The following is a 13,135-nucleotide window of genomic DNA, read 5'->3' as shown; positions in this document are numbered from 1 at the left end:
GATGAGGAGGAGGGAGAGATGCTGCTGGGTCTCCTTCACATGGACAGTCCCCCTGGAAACCTGCAGAATATGAAACGTGTGCCAAGAAGGTCAAAAGTCATGTGTGATTGATTTGCTTGATTTTTAACAATTGTGAGAAAAAATAAAATGTAGTCATGATTGTGTAGTGATTAATAGCACTTACTCTGGATTTCTTCTTCTTATTTCCCCTCTGCAAATCCCTTGCAGTCAGAAACACAGGCAGGTATTCAGTGCATACTGCTGGTTTCCTAAAACATCCCCTCTCACAGATCTCTCCATTAGGCAGCAGAGAGCTGCCAAAGCAGGATCCTGCCGAGTATCAAAGGGCATCCCCTGCAAGGAAACGCAGCTTCTCCCAGCACTTTGACAGAGCAGCTGTCTGGCATAACCAGAGCTGCAGCTGGATAGTCCCAGCCCTGCTCATCCTGCTGTTTTTTGTTAGGAGTTTATAAATACACACTGCTGCTCGTGCAGTTAGGGTCAGGATTTTGTGGGCTGTTTGGGTCCAAAGGGCTCTGTGTGTTCCCAGACCCGCACAAGAACCACTCCCAGCCAGGAGTCTCCAGCTGCCGGCAGCGGCTCCGCTGTGGTCCTGGTGCAGCTTCCTATGCTCTCCATACATTCAAACCAATAGAATATTCCCAACAAACTACTGGCAGCTGCCACCAGTGGTTCAGGAGCGCGGTTCTTCACCCTCCATCCAGGGCTCTGCAGCAATGTGTTTGCTCAGATGCTCTCCCATAGCCGAGGGAGACATCTGTTAGTGCTCATCCTAAAAACAGCCACTCCTGGGGGCTCATGGATCACACAGGAGTGTTAAAGCTTGGGATCCCTTGACCCTACCTGGGGGTCTCAAGTGGAGCTCCTTAGCCCAGGGAGCTTCCCACTGTATTGCCATACAGTGCAAGCCCAGAGGTTGATGCTGCTGCTCACACCTCAGCTTTGGGCACGGAAGTATTGGATGTACAAACGCAACTCTGGATGGAAGGGTTGGAAAAATGGAGTAGTTTAATTGAAACAGGTTTAGTCAAGCTGGCAAGTGAGCCCAGTACAGAAATAATGGGGCTTCTCGCAATGCAGCATCACCCCAGACCACTCAGGGAGAGAGCCCAGGCAAAGCGGGAGGCAGGGTCTGCACGGTTCCGCTCCCGCTCGTGCCTGGGGAGCTGGTGCAGCAGCAGCAGGTCAGCTTTCCCATATATGGGAAAACCCTGCTCTAATTTTTAAAGCTGTGTGTTGTGGCAGTGCTGAATATGGGAATTTTATAAGCAAAGCTGAATGCTTGTTATGTTCATCTGGACGCCAGCATCTGGCAAGCTGTCATTGCGGTTGCCAACGTGTGCTTGCAGTCTTTGTGAAAGCAGGTTCCCAGTGTTTTCCCACCTCTTTAGGATTTTCTAGTAGCTGTGTGAACAAGGGATACAGGGGAAGGCACGATGATGAGATGCTCTAGGAAAGCAAATGACCAGAGGGCCTCATACACGGGACATTTTGCATCAGTAGTTTGGTGAGAGAGCCAGGAGAGGATAAGGATGAGCATGGCAGCAGTAAATGTGCTGGTTCAGGGGCCTTATTTGTTAATACATATTATTTTGGTATTATTTGGATTAACACTGAGCTCATCCCTTTACTAATCTGAGTGCTTTACTCTTCTCCAAGCTGTTGCTGGCTGCCCATACAGAGAATAGACAAGCAGCCTGTCATTTCTGTAATTCTCATAATCTAATTACTGCCTGCCAGAGCAGCAAGGAACTTCTGCTAAAAATCCATGATGTACTTACTGCCTTGATGCAGATGTCTGATCTGGAGTAAAGATCAGCCAAAAATGTCCTGAGGGCTCCTAAGCATACCAGGAGGCTGAGATGCCTCTGGGACTGTGACCAGGGTTGAATTTTTCTCTTGGTTGCAGTTCACCTATGTGTGAGAATCTTAACTACAGCAATTAAAGGCTGAGGAAAATGGGAAGGACACAACCATGTCACCTCTAGGACAAAGTAGCTGTTTATGAACAAGGTTCCTGCCCTGGCAGCCTGGACGGGACAGGCCGAGCTCCCCTCCAGGCACTACTTAGCATTTTGGGTGCTCTAAATGCACTCATTTGGGGTTTTATGTTTGTTTGCTTCTAAGGTAAAAATAGAACATTAATTGTTATTTGTAAAGGGCTGGATTCTCACTACTGACCAGCCCAAGTCAAGTTAATTCATACAGTAGTTACTTCACTCAGAATACAGGGTGCAGTTTGCTGCCATTGCCCTGCTGACCACTGCTTTTGAGCCAGCAATGTTCAAAAGTGCCTGGTGGTGCTGTTTGTGGCTCCTCTGGTGTTTATCCCTTGATTTGGGGTGGCAGTGAAAACTCTCCTTTGATGCCAGCCTGCCTGCTCCAGTAGCAGAAGTGCCAGCCATGAGCAGGATGTGAATCTAGAAACTTTTTAATGAACTTATTTAAAACCAGCCATTTTGCAGCTGTTCCAAAACCCCAGAAATGAACCCACCCTGGCCATTCTTGGCGGGCTCTGGTTATTCCCAGCACATGCCCTGTTTTAGGGGCAGCACCTGTGGGAATTTGCCATTTTCTCAGTAGCTGGAGAGGAAAACATTGCAGGTACTCCCTGGCTGGAAAAGAGGGATGCAGCAAGCAGCAGCTAGTTGCAAAATAGCCGCTTTAAAGCAGAAGCTGCCTCGCTCTGCCAAAGCTGAAGGGCCAGCCCCGGAATGGAATGCTTATAAAAATAAGATGGTAACCATGCAGCAGAGACGGAGAGAGACCAGGAAGTTTCAGTGTTACATACAACATGATACTCTGCTTGGAAAAATATTGTCACAATTGTAGAGATACGGGCACGGATCCACAGTTGAAAGGCATAACCCAGTACCTATCATTAGGGTGATTTCAATCTCTCATTTCCAATTTTGTCTGTGTAAGAAAACTCTTTTTGGCTTGGAAGTTCTCATGTGAAATGTGTAGCCAAAGGAGATGTGTCTGGGGAAAAGTTTGGAGTAATTGGTTAAGGCTGGTTTTGAATTAGAGAGGGGGGAAAATTTGTCTTATACCATTTCAAAACATAACAGTATATTGATTTATTTAGAAATTTACAGGATGATGGATTTATTTTAGCTTAACCATGTTGATATTTATGTGATGGCTTGGATTTTCAACAAAGTGAAAGAAAGTGCTTCTTTCATGCAACCTGATGAGGAAATAAAAACATGACAGCGATCTTTGAAAACATGAACGTTGCAGCTTCTCAGTCATACTGAATAACAGTGGGATATCTTGGTTTTCAATACTAGGGAAATCTTGCAGTCTGTACAATGAAGGTTTTCCTCTGTTTTTTAATAGTGGAATCTGATTTCTGTCATCTTGAAGACAGGCTATTCCTTGAGTTTTAATTACATCCAGAGAGAGAAGTTTCTGCTGGGACAGGGACTGATGAGATGCAAGAACTAATGTAAACTCTCTGACTTCATTCTCCTTCATAAGCCTCAGGGATGCTTCCAAGAAACCAATGTGGGGCACCGGAGAAGGGGACAAACCTGATCAGAGTGTGCTGGGTTTACACTTCTATTTGTGCTCTCTCATCTGGGAAGATGTAAAGTTCTAGCACTCCTCCAGGTTCAAAAATTGTTTAAGAACATGTAGTCAGAGTGATAGAGAGGGGGTGTACTACAATTCCTTACAAATTTGGGAAAAAAATGCTAAAGCACTACTTACGTACTCTCTCTGTCTTGTGCTCGCCCCCCTCATGGGGCGCATAGACACTGAATTTTCATCATTACCCATTAAAGGCTACTTCAATAACAAAAAAATCACTTTCTTGCTTTGTATCAAAGATGTCATTGCTGAAAAGTGAGTAGGGTGCTTTCTTTTGAGCTGTCAGTTTACAGGCGAGCTGTGCCTTCTTGTGGGATCCTGGCAAGGAATTAAGAAATTACAGATTATTTTTCCAACAATCCATTTACTTTTCTCACTGTTTTGCTCTTATCACAGTAGGGACAGAGTGGTTCACCTCTGGCGTATTTAGTTTCAGGGCAGACAGTTTGTGTGGAGGTGGGGGGTATTCCTCATGCATTTTCCTGCATTTTATGCTTTGTTTTGAACCTTCAGCCCCCAAATTTCAGTGGAGCAGATGGACCTGAGGTGAAATCACCCCACGGGCTCTGGTTATTTGCATTGTGTCAGGGTTTATCAGTGTCTGTAAAAAATACTTTTCCAGCTCTGCGTGGGGTTCTGTGTGTGTTATACTGGAGGTTTTGCAAATCCTACCAGGGCTGGGAAGCACTGAGAGGACACCCAGGCCTTGACTGCATTATTTGGGTCCAGCCCTCCTCTTTTGCAGCCCTGATGTTTGATAAGTGTATTGCTTTATATCACCAGACCCTGCTCTGGTTCTGTGCAAAGATTTTCCACTCCTGCTCTCGTCTATCTTTAATAGATAATGCTTTGAGAGCATTTTATTTATTACAAAGACCTTGGCTGACATGATTCATCTTGGCAAGCAGTGAAAAAAAAAAAAAAAAATTATATATATATGTATTTTTATGTCACCTTTATGAGGTCTACAAAGAGTGGGCACTCAAATGTGGTACTTCTGTCAGAGATGTTAGTGTTTACTTTACAAGCAAGACAAAACTCTTAAGAACCAGCAAAAACTAGGTCTAACTAAAATAGCTTAAGTAAACAAAGATGTTTCTCTTCTGCGAGGAGGTAGATGTGTCTGTGTAAGGACGTGGTCCCTATGGAGTCTGCTCTACCACAGAGTATAAATAAAAGAAAAAAAATCTACAGTGGAAAATAAGTAAAAATAAAAAATCAGGAGGTTTGTTGCTCTTGCTTTTGGAGTGTCTCATCATCAGGTCACGGTTGGTTGGTGTGTGCTGAACACTGCTTCCCCAACTGCATTTTCCTCACTGCATCTTCCTGAGGGACAACAGCAGATTCCTCCTCTGCATGTGGGGCCAAAGAATTTCAGTTTTCCCCCAAAATGAGGTGGGGGCACGTATAATTTCATGACAGGAGCAGGTTCTGTGTAGCAGTGTGCTGAGTGTCCCCCTGCCCCACTAAATCTCTGCCTGGACTGAACCAAGGGGATATCTCAGCCTTTTTTATTGATGTAGTTGAAGACAGGTGACCTTTGTTATTTAGCAGCTTTATTGTCCTCTGCTCCACCTCGAGTATCATCTGGATTTCCAGGAAGTAGATGAAAACATTTTGTAGCCTGCAGGACGGAGGTCATCTTACAGAGGCATTCTATGAAGTTTCTTTCCTGAGGAAAGGTTTTTTCTTGTTAAGAAGCTTGTAGCTCTATTTAAACTTTTTTTTTTTGTAGTCCATAAAGGCAGGAGAAAGATGCTGTAGACTGACTGCACAGCCTGCTTTGTATTGCTTGAAAACAAATTGTTTCCCTTGACCTTGGAGGGAGTTGGGATGAAGTCGCAGCAAAGGAATATAGCATAAAATACAGGGTAGAGGGTTATGCCTGCCCCCTTCTAAATCTGTGATAACCACTAAGCTTAAGTAACTTCCTAAAAGGTGTTTTATAAGGAGCCTGAACAGTGGCAAGGACTGGTATTTTAATTTTAATAGATTACGATCGTTTGTCTAGGCAGAAAATTTAATTAATTCCTGCATCAAGCTTTAGTTTTGGCTTATAAGACCTAATGCCTTTAAAAAACTCCAGTCTCGATTTAGAAGCTGTAAGATGTAATATAAATACTTTGAAATGCAGGCACCAACATAAATTTATTTTTAAAAAGTAACAGAAAAATGTAATCTTTGTGATACTATCAGCATGCCAGATATCATATCACCTGAAACTTCTTGGGAGGTTTTCTTACAGCTCTGTTAGCTCAGACCCTGCGTGGATCAACTTTTACACATTTTTCAAGTCAGCAAGGCTGCAAACAAGGATTTAGAGACTGTAAAGCAGTAAAATTGCAAAGGAGAGACAGTGGCGTTGGAGAAAAGGGACTCTGATATTTAGTTTCTTTTTCTTGGCATTATTTAGACTCCCAAATGACAACGTTTCTAGTTTTCTAGCACAAAGGAGGCTTCATGCTGTTCAGGATCTGCTGTAAAGTTCTAGTACAAATCATTCTGTATCCCAAACAATTTATCTAGTTCAATGATATTTTTATTTCACAGCTACAGTTTATAGGCCCTAGTCTAATAGCTGGTATTTTTGGAAACCTCCCGTTTATCTAACAATAAGAGCCAGGATGGAATATCAGTTTCCACTTAGATTTTCCTGAATTCTCTCCCATGAAATCAATAACATTATTTTTTTAAATTAAGCTTTCTTTTGCTTTTAAGGAGAAAGGCTAAAAAGGAAAAAAAATTAAATTCTGTTTTAAACAAATACCAAGGCATTAAAAAAAAAAAGAAAAATGGCATTAATTTCAGATAAGTTAAATAATCAGGGTGGGTTTTGTTACAACATTTACATCATAAAACGTGATTTTAATCGAAGGAATGTTACTGATTTACAGCATGCACTGTGAGTGCTAGAAGTACATGTGAGCAGGCCATTGTAACTTTAGTTTGTGTACATCAGTCTCACGTCTTAAATCCAAACTGTTGGGAGAGGGGCCGGGAGGCTGGAGAGGGAGAATCACATCAGAAAACTTTTTGACAAACTGACCTCCAGAAAATAACAAAGCACTGCCTCCCGGTTTTCCATTAGTCCCAACTACCTGAAAGGAGCTTTCTGCAGATGTATAATCATCGCAGTAGCACTTTCATTTCTGTCACAGAGGTCTAAATAAATGAATTGGCCATCTGCAATTAATTCACATTGTACAAATAGTTTGAAGACTGAGTCGTCTGTCTTCCGAACAGAGCGATCTATTTTTAGCTTCTCAAGCAAGCCTGTTTTGTGTTCTTTGTAGAGTCAGCGACATTCTTTCAATTTTTCAGCTTAATTAACACAAAAGAAATTGTAATCTGAGAAGGCAGCAGAAACAAGAACCCCCTGAAAACCATGAATTTGCAAGAAAGACGACAGCTTTGCAAAAGATAGATGGCAAAAAAAGAAAGAAAAAAAGTTCAGCGCAGTTTGTGGTTTTGGGGCTGGACACTGTATAGGCTAAGTTGTACACAGTTTGTTGATTTACAGTGAACACTCACAGGTTTTGCAATTAATTTTGGATTCTTTATTCTGAAAATGATGAGGGCCACAGAAAGAATGGTTTCACATGAGATAACTAAAACAGAATAATACTTGTGAATAAAGCAGATTTCTGTAGAATTTCTTACACAGGTCTGGTCTGGGTGTGAACCTTGGTGTGTGTTCCCTGGATGGTTGAGGGGACACTGAATCCACTGTGGATGGACTCTGTGTGCTCACAGTTGTAGGTAAATAATTATTCCAAGCTTAGATATATTCATATACATGTAATTTTTATTAGAATCTTCTCCTGACTAATGTAAAAATACCCCCTGCATCACAAGATGTATTCTGCACTGCTTGAGTTAGAAAATTTGTAGTGATCATTTGAGAGAAGGAAGGCACAGCTCACTGCTCACAGGGATTTGAGTTAAAATGCTAGTGCTAGGTACAAAAAAAGGGAAGGAAAAAGTGGAAAACTCAGAACACCAACAGCAATCAGTGAATGTTCAGGAGTACTTTGAAATAACGAGATTTCTGTGCCTGCTGGCAAGTGCTTTTTTGTTTAAATATAATATCCATAATATAAATATACAGTATTAGTGTTTTTTGCTAATTTTAATTTGCTGTGCATTAGTACTATGCATGCATAGCATGTGAGCTTCCCAATTAAATCTTTCTAAGCGTCCGTTTGTGGGTGCTTGTCTGAAATACGCAAACAAAAGGAGGAACAATCCTAACATTCAGCCTCCCCTCTCTGAATTCAGGGAAAGAATCCTGGTGGCTGCTGCAGCACAGGGAGTGGGGACATGAATTCCTGCATCAACTGGTGCATCCATAGCCTTGTGTCCCGGAGTCACGCGTGCCCTCTTTTAAAAGTAAAATGTTGTATATCTTTTTTAGAATTATCCAAAAATCCAGCAAAGTTCCTAATGAGAGCCTACTGTTGTAGGTGTGGCAAACAGGTTCACCTCAGGGGTTCAGCTGGATGCCCTTGTTGAGATATACCTGCATCTGTACCTTTTGAAATCTGGTCTCCATGTGCTTTGGGAAACTATTCCCCAGACATCCTGAATATCAGCTTTTATCTGGTTCCTTCCCAAAACTGTGTCTGTAGAAGTTATATCCCACATCACCAAAAAAAAAAAAAAAAAAAAAAGGCAGAAAAATGGTTTGTTTAATAAGCTGAATTTAGTTCCCAGAACTGTAAGTACCTTTGAGTGTATCAAGTTAAAGCAGAAGCCGTGACTGGGCTCCGATTAAAATATGATTAGTTCTTCAGTTGTTGCAGAACTGGGCTCCTGCAGGATGCCACCAACCTCTCTAGCTCTAACCAGTTCTGCAATACTCGAGCCTTTCCTCCCAAATTAAGTGCTGGGGGAGATTCCTTTCACTGCTGAGGGTTTGGAAGACTGTATCCTTGTTTTTCCTTTTCTGCAGAAACGTGCTCTATTTCCCCTCTGTAAATGAAAAGTGCTGTTAGTGGGGAGGAGGAGGAACATCCATGTTCTTAGAAACAAATAAGAGAGTTACAGAGCTGTTGCAAAGCCTCTGTGGAGGATTAAGGAGGTGTGTGACTGGAAGCGATGCTGAAAATAAATGGGAATGGTGAGCAGTGGTGGGACATTGGTTTGCTCACCTGGAAACTCGGAAAACCCGAATAAAGTAACTCATGTCATTAAAAGCTGCCTCACTCACTGTCACTGATCTTCCCAGTGCCAGATTTGATACACAGCTCTAACTACAGGTCGTACAAAAGCTGTTTATCAACGCTGGAAGTTGGTGATGAATATTAAACACTACCAAAAAATCAGTTTGCATCCCTTTGCATGAATTTGGGCTGCAAATTTTTGCACACAAAGCTGAAGGAAGTAGAGGAAAATGTCAGTATCATCTTTTTCAGTGTCTGTAACAGGCACATGTAATCAATGATCTGGGGCTTAATTATTATTTGAGTTTTAGTTGTAGGAGTTTTCCATTCTGAGCAATATGCAGACATGCCTTTTATGTTTAAGTGCTAAATGCACACATACTAATGTGTTTGAAAGTCTTCACTACTTCTGATTTTTTTTTTGTTAAGGATTTGTGGGTATTCATTAAACAATTTCAGTACATTAAAAACAGTAAGATAGGTTTCTGTGATCTTTGTACCCTTAAATTTTTGGATCTTTGTTGAAGGAAAAGTAAGTTAAGTACAGCAACGAAACAGGAAGTATGTCCTAAAGTATGTTTGTTTTAAGTGCTGTAAGAAAGTCTATTTAAGGATCCTTCTGTAAGGATGTAAATTCTAAAATACCTATTTTGTGTAAGAGTTGTAAAATATGTGAGGTAGTCAATCATGCCTTTGGCTTTTATACCCAGCTGGGTTACTTGCCAACATAAACAAAGACTTGAAGACTTATTTTTCAGAAGTTTCAGACAGAATCCAGTGAACCTTTCCTTAATCCATAATATCCTACACATTAATTATTTCTAAAAGTATTCAAGCAAGACCGTAATTTCAAAAAGCAGCATGAAGGTATCTTCCACTTCATCCATTTTATTCTCATATGATCCTCAAATAAATAAAATATTTCCTTTTCTTTTTTTTTAAACACAAGACACAATCTGTTGATCATTTCTTTAGAAGGTCTGCACCCAGTGTGTTTTCTGTTGAGTCATAAGTTATGTCTGTAGACCACTGCATTGTTAAATAACAGTAAATATTCTTTGCTGCTGAATCACCCGTGGGAAGGACAGACACAGCACCCGGGCTGCAGGCACTGAAGCCGAGGGACAGAGCGCTCCATGTTGTTAGGCTTTCCAGAGAATTCTTTAGATAATTGGCTGTCCACAGTCCTCCATACTCTTAGCCCTGACAACAGCCTCCTCAACAGAATGAAGAGGAGTTTATGCTCACATGGCTGTGATCAGCTGGGCTAACCTTGCACAAGGAGTTCTGCAACAGGCTCCTTGCAGCGACTGCCGCTCCGGTAGCGGTGTCAAGGACCGTGTGACAGGAACATTGCAACCAGCGACAGCCTTGAGCCGGCCCTCTTCCCACGAGGAATGCCCAGAAACCAAAGCTAGATAGTGTTATCCCATCCATTTGTGTTCTTTACTCCCTACTCTTGGTCTTGCCTGCACTCCTGAGGGGCTCTGGCAGGAGGTTCTTAGCTCCTTGCAAGCCACACAAGAGGTCTGTGGATAATATTGGGGAGAGGTTTCCCTGCTTGGCATTTTTGGGTTTCATACATGTAACAACGTGAATTTTCACAATACAGTAATTCCTTCTGCTGAGGAGAACTCTGATTCCTCACCACCTCTTGCCGTGTTGCTGCAGAGCCCAGCAGGCAGCAGAGGGAGCACCACAGTCCCTTTTCCAGTGCCATGGGATAGCAGCACTGATTGTGTGTAAAACAGCAACGAGAAATGGAAGAAAGAAAGAGAAGAGTGAAAGACATCTTGGTTAGCAGCATACTGGAAGTAGATGAAAGGGCTGGAGGGAACAGGGTTAAATGTCTGATTATTAGGGAACGAGGAGCTAAATATGGCATCTTAATATGGCATGTGGCAAGAGGCCAGATCTGTTAGTTTGTAGATCTTAACCTGCTTCCAGTATTTGGTTTTGAGCAGGACTAAAAAACAGGAGGGGAGGGTTTTTTGGGTTCTGGTTTCGACAGCGATGGAATCTCCTGAAGAGCAATTTTAGTGCCGTGGCATCCAGCCCCAAATTTTTGTCTTGTGAGACCTTAGGATCCAAGCCACAACTCTCTACAGAATAATGTGAGTGCAGCTACAAAATGTAGTTAGGAGATCGTGGCTCTCTGGAAATGAAATGTGTCATTGACAACTGATGTTCATATCAAGAAGAGTGAGAATTTAGCTTCTACTCCTGATTTAAAATGGGTAGCATCTCCAAGGTGTCATCTTCTCATGCTCTGCATTAGACGTGTTTATGCAGTACCAGAGCTAGAAGAAGTTTCTAAAATACAAGTTTTCTTAGGAAACAACTGCATTAATGACTTTGTTATATCTGAAGATATAAATGAAAGTGACATTTATATAACAGACTTTCCAGTATAAAAGCCAAAGTCTGTTGGCTAAAAACACTCAGAAGGCTTTACCATGAAAAATGGTAACAATCAGAGGTTAGATGAAATTTAGAGAAAATGTAGTGCTAGATGGGTGAATCTACTCCTTTTTCATTGCTTTTTTCCAAGTGGAATGACTTAAGATGAAGTTAACTTTTTACTACTTAAGAAGATTAGGTGGTTCATAGAAAAATAATTCAAACTGCTTATTTTTAAAGCTCTTCTAATAAGAAAACTTCAAAGAAGTTCATTTTAGAGTAGAATTCGAGTAATGCAGGTAAGGTAGTTAAAAACTCCCTCACTGAAATGTAGTTTGAAAAATAAACTTTCATGGCACCTATACAAGTATTTCTATAGATCCTTATCTGTAAGAGCAGCAACATATTTCTTTTTTTAATTAAAGATCATTATAATTGCTAATGTATGATTGTTTGGGGGCATATGTGAGTCAAACTGTGGTTTTGAGAACACAATTTTTGAGAACACCTTCACCTTCACCAAATCTTTCGCCCTGTGCCTTAACATCTGTGCTGAATTAAAATACAGGCCCATGTTGGAGATGGCCTATGTCCTTGCCAGGGAGAGGAGCACCTCCAAAAGGACAAGTGAGAAAGCTGGGAATCATCCAAAATATTAAGGAAAAGAACTCTGTAAGACAGTGACCATTTTGCAGAGAAGCTGATTGGCAGTTCTGGAAAGAAACAAATAAAGGAATCTTTGAAGCCAAAGCAGAGTGGCAGAAGAGTTCCCATTATTTAGGGAATAGGTGCTGTCTCACAAAGAAGTAAAAGTTTCTAGACAGACGGGAGGCAAAATCATTGCTGTTAGGAAAGGCATAGCCAGTCTAAGAGATTAATTCAAGCCTGTTTGGCTTTTTCCATGTATTTTTGCCTTGCTTATGTGTTTTTGTTAGCTTTTTAATTTTTTTTTGTGGGGGGAAGTTGGGGTATTTTTGAAGACTTAGGACTCTGTGTTTAAGAGGTTCCTTTGCTAACCCTATACTGCTTTCGTATCAGTCTTTTAAGGATACTGTTGGAAAACCAGAGTTTCTCACAGCCAGTAAACCTTACTGAAACGTACTGAAAAACCTGTCTCCAGAAAATTGTTCCCCAAGTGCTGATGTGCCCAGATAGTGGCTTTCCAACATGGAGTGCTCTTCAGCTCGGGTCTTCAAAGGTAGTGATTCATTCTGTGATGTGGATCTGTCTAGACATGAGAACTTGATGCAATAAAAAGGTTTCTTACTTGGGTATTAAGAGACTCTAACAATTACAGAATTGTTGTTAGGGCAGAAGGTCTCAAGCCATGGTAGGTTATTTCTGTCGTGTCTTGTGCCACCTTTTCTTTATGCAGATCAGTTTGGAGTGTTTGCCAGTGAACCTCTGTCCTGCTGCTACCTCTCACCTGGTCATTGCAGACTTCATATTGATGTTTCCATAAAGAGATCTGCTTGAGGACACTCTTTGGGGCAGTGAGATCCTGCAGTCCATTTTTCAGCTGGTGGAAGTACTGCTTCAGCACTTCACATTCTTAATTCCATGATACAATCTCAGTTTCAACTCTCTGGTAACAGGAAATCTTTTATTCATCCTTGGGCAAGGAATTTCTTAGCCTTTTTAACTTTACTCTTAAGCAGTTGTAAGCATATACAGATCACTGAAAAAGAGCATTCTTGCAAGTTGCTGCTGCACAGTTTGATCTTGTGGCTGGTGTGTCTTAGATTGGGTCATGGTCCCTACACCCAGCAGCTCTTCTGCCTTCCCTCCAGTGCAGTCCACACTGACCCATAGAGAGTCAGAATTCCATTCTTTCTAGCCCGCTTTCTTCCCTCCAAACCAGCTTTTAGGGTGGAGAAGAATTAATTCTTTTTATTTCTATGCTGAAAGATGGTTTGTGCTGGTCATGGTGGTTCTTTCTGCTTCGGGCCATTGTCATT

The sequence above is a fragment of the Corvus brachyrhynchos genome, unplaced genomic scaffold, assembly GCF_000691975.1.
Source record: "Corvus brachyrhynchos isolate BGI_N302 unplaced genomic scaffold, ASM69197v1 scaffold10, whole genome shotgun sequence".
Classification (NCBI taxonomy): domain Eukaryota; kingdom Metazoa; phylum Chordata; class Aves; order Passeriformes; family Corvidae; genus Corvus; species Corvus brachyrhynchos.
This window is presented reverse-complemented; position numbering follows the sequence as displayed.